Source organism: Otolemur garnettii, unplaced genomic scaffold (genome assembly GCF_000181295.1).
Source record: "Otolemur garnettii isolate 467f Iridium unplaced genomic scaffold, OtoGar3 scaffold00006, whole genome shotgun sequence".
NCBI classification, from domain to species: Eukaryota; Metazoa; Chordata; class Mammalia; order Primates; family Galagidae; genus Otolemur; species Otolemur garnettii.
The window spans coordinates 11,592,749-11,599,088 of NW_003852401.1; the positions used below are offsets into that span (position 1 = coordinate 11,592,749).

A 6,340-nucleotide genomic window follows, 5' to 3' on the forward strand; every position below is an offset into this window, starting at 1 on the left:
AAAAAAAAAAAAAAGATATAGCCCTATGGCTAAATTGGCATTTCTGTTCTCCAATTTCTCCAGCTGCTCCCCTGGGAATGGTATTGCCTCAGAAGCCAGCATACTCCTTATTAGCCCTTGCTTCTGGCTTCTCATGTAGTTTCTCAACTTCTCAGGAGCTCTATTGTCTTCGTTTTCAGTGGGAGACACTACATGGGAACGAAGTTCCTGTAGAGGTTGCATAAGAACTGAAGACGGCTCTTTCAGGGGCTTCTGGCAGCCTTCAACTTAATTTAACTTTCAGGGTTCCTGCAGAGCCACAGCTACAGCTGCAGTGATGTTACTATTACATGGTGAAGCAGATTTTGCCCTTGATAGCTTCGCAGTACTTGGGGAAGAAACTGGTATCTGGTTGAGAACATCCTACTGAACAGTGGAATCCTCTACTAAATTCTTTTCTTGCTGAGTTGTGCTAAATGCAGGAAGCTCAGCTGCACTGGAGGACTGAGACTCATACTGAGTTGCTGAGCAGAAGTGCAATCTGTTTGCTCATTCTCTACAGGGATTAGGCAACTAACTCTCAACTCTTCATAATCCTTTTCTTTGTAGACACCTTTAAACAGCATCAGACATCCTATTCTCCAAAACAAGTTCACCTGGCATTCTTGATGAATTTCCAGGTAAAGGAGGAAAATTTGAGGCTAGTAAAGTCAAACTTAGGTGTTGGAGCCTTTGCTTCAGCTGCTGAAGGATATGGTCTTGGGATCCTGTCATCTTCTCATCATCTTCAACCTCTCAACAGAGTTCTCCAATATTTTTTGGAATGGTTGCCCCATATTCATAGCAGCAACATTTGTTTCATAAGATCCTATAGTGTGAAGAACCTTTTAATTAAAACATAACATCATATATGGAGACTGAAATCTTACTGTTATTTGTTGCTGATGTTTAATAGCTGATAGGGGTATTCTGGTGATGCTACTGTGCTGCTTAGTTACCCTGAACACTGTATTTTCACTGTATTAATGTTATGTCATATTTTTACTGTCAAGAACTTCTGTGTGAATAAGTATAAGAAAATGATTGCTTATTGGCAATAGATAAATTCAGAGTCAGGAATGCTGGTGATATCAAACCACGACAGATTGTCTTCTGTGTGGCTGAGATAGTGACACTTTTACTTTCTCATGGTTCAATGTAGAAAGACTTTGTTTCATGCCTGAAATTATAAAAATTATTGTACACAATTACCTTCATATTTTTTATATAAGAATTTCGTGTTTATACTTGGGTTTCAACCCTAGGATATGTTATTCTGTATATGCAAATATTCCAAAATCAAAAAGAAATCCCAAATCTGAAATACATCTAGGTCCAACTATTTCTAGTAAGGGATACTCAATCTGTATTTTGGACATATAAATACCTTTACATATCAATATATGTTACTCTACCTCATTCTTTTTAATAGATGTCACATAATTTAATTAGTAAGTCATGCCATTGAAGAATGTTTATCTTCTGAATTTGGCTACTATAAACAGGCTGTAGTGAATCTCCTTGTATTTATTTCTCTGGGAATTGATGACCCATGTCTTGGTCCATTATTTAATTAAAATGTTTATTGTTTAATACTGATTTTTATGAGTCCTTTAAATGGTAAAGAAATAGGCTTATTTTCTGATATGTGTGTTACCAACATTTTTCTCTATTTTGTTGTTTATCTTTTAACATTGCTTATGGTATGTTTTTCTCTATAAAAGTTTAAAATTTGTATGTAGCCAAATTTATCAGTATTTTCTGTTACACATCTTAGGTTTGGGGTCTTGCCTAGAAAGGCCTTCTCTATGCCAGTATTATGAAGAAAAATCACCTATGTATATCTCTAGTACTTTCATAGTTTTCCTTTCTAAGTATTCAAATCTTTCATTTTCTGAAGTTATTTCAGCATAAGCAATCTAGTTTTAGTTTTTCCAAATGCCTGCCAGTAATTCTAATGGTATGTATTACACTTCTCCCCAGTGATTTGAAATGCCACACTCTAAATTCCCAAAGTATTTCTTAATTACTATGTTTCTCATTCCCTTAGGATCCTTACAGTTTCTGTGCTAATCAGCCATATGTGAACAAACAAATGAGATGAACAACAGAGTGGAAATATTCACCTAAGTGTAAATAGGACCTCTTCAAGGTCCTGGTTACTTTTACAGAGTGAATGTTTAAAGTTCAATAAGATGTTCTACATCTCCAGCAGGTACCAAGCAAACAAGTGAGAGGGCAAAAATCTGGGGCAATCTGGAGTTTTGTTACCCTCTTAATATAAAGTCCTTCCCATTAGAGTTCTTGGATTTTACAAGAGTATGGTAATTTTTAATGAGTGCATCACTGGAAGAAGGCTTTGCACTTCAAAGCCTGTTGCTATTACACCCACTGCATCAGTAAAGTAAGTAAGGGGATCAGTTGCAATGAGAAATTGAAGTGTCTTAGGCATCCCTCTGAAGCAAGACAGACTTTCTGAAGGTGATTGCAGACAGACATGGTCTTGCATCTTTGAAGTATACTGACTACAGAATCAATTCAGGAACTCACAGATACTAGTTATCAGCTTGTGTTTATTCACATCTCCAAGAAGGGTTTTAATTAATACAATACATATTGGTCAATTCTTTGCTTTTAAACTTTACCTTTGCCCATCAGCAGATCAATGTGTATTTTAATCTTCTGTTTTAGAACTGGTTTTAAGACTCACAGCAAAGAGGCTCAGATTTTATAATCATTAACTGCTATTATCAGCCCCTTTCATTTCCTAAACATCAGCAGTTTCTTAAAATTCTTCTTTCATGCCTTTACTAAGTTATCCCTTCTTGTTCATCACTTGGTTCTGTTGGGTCTTTCAACCAAGTACAGAGTTTACAACTAGCCAATAATGGAAAGAAAAAGAATGCTCTGAAATTATCCATTGATTAACTAGTCTATGTGACATATCAACAGCTACATATAGTATCCGAGAAGTCTGACTGCTTCTTATCAGATGCTACCAAGTACTTCCAAAGTTTTAGGCAGGTCTGCCAAAGGTAGAGGACTTATGTTCATTTCTATTTTATTTTATTTTATTTATTATTATTATTATTAATATTTTTTGAGACAGAGCCTCAAGCTGTCCCCCTGGGTAGAGTGCCGTGGCATTATAGCTCACAGCAACCTCCAACTCCTGGGCTTCAGCGAGTCTCCTGCCTCCGCCTCCCAAGTAGCTGGGACCACAGGCACCCGCCACAACGCCCAGCTATTTTTTGGTTGCAGCTGTCATTGTTTGGTGGGTCCGGGCTGGGGATTCGAACCTGCCACCTTAGGTGTATGTGGCTGGCGCCTTAGCCGGTTAAGCTATAGGCGCCGAGCCCATTTCTATTTTAAATAAAAGAAAATTGTCACCTTTGAGTTATCAATTATCCTACATAGCATACTATAACTTTTTTCTTTTTAACATGTCAGTATTTTCTACTGTATCAAAAGTTGGACGCCTGTAATCCTAGCACTCTGGGAGGCCAAGGCAGGTGGATTGAGCTCAGGAGTTAGAGACAAGCCTGACCAAGAGCAAGACCCATCTCTACTAAAAATAGAAAAATTAGCTGGGCATTGTGGTGGGCACCTGCAGTCCCAGCTACTCAGGAAGCTGAGGCATGAGGATCACTTGGGCCCCCAAATTTGAGATTGCTGTGAGCTACAATGACACCATGGCCCATCCCAGGGAAACAGAGTGTCTCAAAAAGAAAAAAAAAATTGGAGATTCAGGTAAATCTGTCATTTCCTTTACTAAGTTAGCAAGTCATTTAAACTCTCTGGGTCTTAATATCATCATCTGTAAAATAGAAAAATAGGACACTTGGAAATTATAAAATATTCTGAATTATAAAATAATCTGAATAATGTATTTTTCACAGAGCCTGGCTACCATGACAAACAAGGGACCCAAAGCCCAACTGAGGGTCTATCTCTCACAACAATGTTGGTATCACTGCTGTTTTATAGATTAAATAAAGGGTGGTAACTGAATGAAAGGAGGTAATCTGACTAAATGGTGAGTTGTGTTCACACCTGCAAATGCATCTCTTACTTGAGACTTAGGAAGAAAAGGAATTTGTATGATTGGACAAAAAAAAATCAATGGTCTTTGCACAGGGTATACTGCATTATTATGTTAAGTAACAATATTTCCATTTGCCCTATGGTTGTAAAACCTTCCTTATTATGCTGCTATTTGTGTCCATAATGCAATGCTCCTCTGAGATAATCACATTTTATTTTATTCTAAACATAAAATTATACATGTTCATTGTAGATAATTTTAAAAATGTATACAAACTTGATGAAGAAAACAAAAATTATAATTCTACTAGTTTGGTAAATTTTCTCCTAAAAATGTTCTAATGTAGAAATTGATACTATGTATAAATGTAGAAAGAAATCAAAATTTGCACATTTAACATACTTCTTAGAAATAAGCTTGGCTCAGAAATGTAGAAACACTTGTTTAAAAGTTTATAGCACATGGTGGGGGGGGGATAAGATGGCTGACCAGAGACATCAGCTGCCAATTCATTTCAGAAAGAAGGAAAAGTTTTCAGTGAGAAATTTCAAGAGAAATAAACAAACCAACATATAATTCCAAGGGTAAAGCACCAGAACCTTCCAAAGATTCCACAGGAAGAAACTGTAGACCAGAACAAGAAGGAGCAAGATAGCAGCAGAGATCAACCCTCAAGAGATCAACCCTTAGATTGGGGTCCAGCAAAAAAGGTACTTGGGGTTGTTTGTTTTTCTCTCCCTCATATCTCAGGTATTCAGCAGGCTCTTGAGCTTCTGGAGTGCACTTCTACTCCCATGAGCCCCAAAGCTGCTACCACCAGTGAACTGAAAGCTTCTTCAGGATGACACAGCAGGCTGCCAGTCCCCTTGAGGTCTGTCACCATAGACCTGAGCTGAAATGGCAGGCACCAAATTGCTTTCTCCACATGCTATGTGCTTTTGTCCTCACTGGACAAAAGCTTCAGCCCCTCAGTTTTTGTTCCCCTCATTCCCATGAAAATTCTTCCCAACCCCAATCCAGACTACAGGTGCTACAGGGGGGAAAAAAAGGATAACTGGGCAGAGGGAAGGAGAGAAGAGCAAAAGAAGCTCTTGATAGCCAGATTGTTAATCTCAGACAGCCCCTTCCCTACAAGCAGACTTTCTGGTAGGTTATGGCCACATCAGCCCCTCCCTGGCAGCTTTCCCCAGAAGGCTGGGAGTGAACATTTGACCCCTGAAAAGATAACTACCTTATCAACTTTTGTGGAGACTGAGGGGTAGCTCACCCAACCCAGCCCTGCCTGGCTTCATTCTCCTAACCACCTCTGTGGTACATTTAAGTACTTCTGAGGGGCTAGAAACAGGTCACAGATCTCCAAAACAACACTGCAGCCTGTTCCTCCTGGCAAGTGCTACCCAATAACAGGGAGGTCAACTTGCACAGCTCTTTACAACACTTAGGACTCAATCATACAGGGTATGGTTCATTCTGACCCATAAGCACCACCTCCTGTCTCAGAAATTAACTGGGTATGCCAGTACAATTCATAGTGTTAAAAAGACCGCATGGCTGGGGAAAGAAAAAGGATTTCAAAGCCTTCCATCCTCCCTCATCAACAAGAGACAAGGAATCTGCCTACACACATAGCTCTTCACTACCACAGCATACAAACAACTAGCAACTAAGAAAACCAAACACTAAGGTTGTCTATAACCAAGGCATCCATGCAGAGCCTAGACCATCATAAAAACACCCATAGGCAAAGCTAAAAGTTCTTACCCATCCACATCCTTACACAAGAAAGCCCCATCTAAACACAAGAAAATCCAGAAATAGGAAGCAACAGCTTCTTTAGATGGGAAGGAATCAGTGCAGTAACTCTAGAAGTATGAAAAATCAGAGCAAAAGGACACCCCTGAAGGGGAATACTAGCTCCCTAGCAATGAATACCAAATGAAAATATTGAAGTGACAGATAAAGAATTCCAAATACGGATTGTAAGGAAGTTCAGTGAAATCCAAGAGAAAAAACAAAAAAACAAACAATAACAACAACAAAAAAAAACCTCAAAAAAACAAGAAAAAGAATCCAGGAATTGAAGAAAACATTCCATTGAAAAGATCAATATATTAAAAATAAATATAAAACTATGGAAATAAAAATTTCATTAAGGAAATACAAAACACAGTGGAGGCTTGGCACTTGTGGCTCAAGTGGCTAAGGCGCCAGCCACATACACCTAAGGTGGCTGGTTTGTATCCAGCCCGGGCCTGCCGAACAACAATGACTGCTGCA

At 38.6% G+C, this 6,340-nt stretch overlaps 1 pseudogene; it reads right to left on the bottom strand.

Moving 5' to 3' along the window:
* Window positions 1-6,340, bottom strand: part of LOC100951614 — a 17,357-nt pseudogene that overhangs the window by 1,270 nt on the left and 9,747 nt on the right.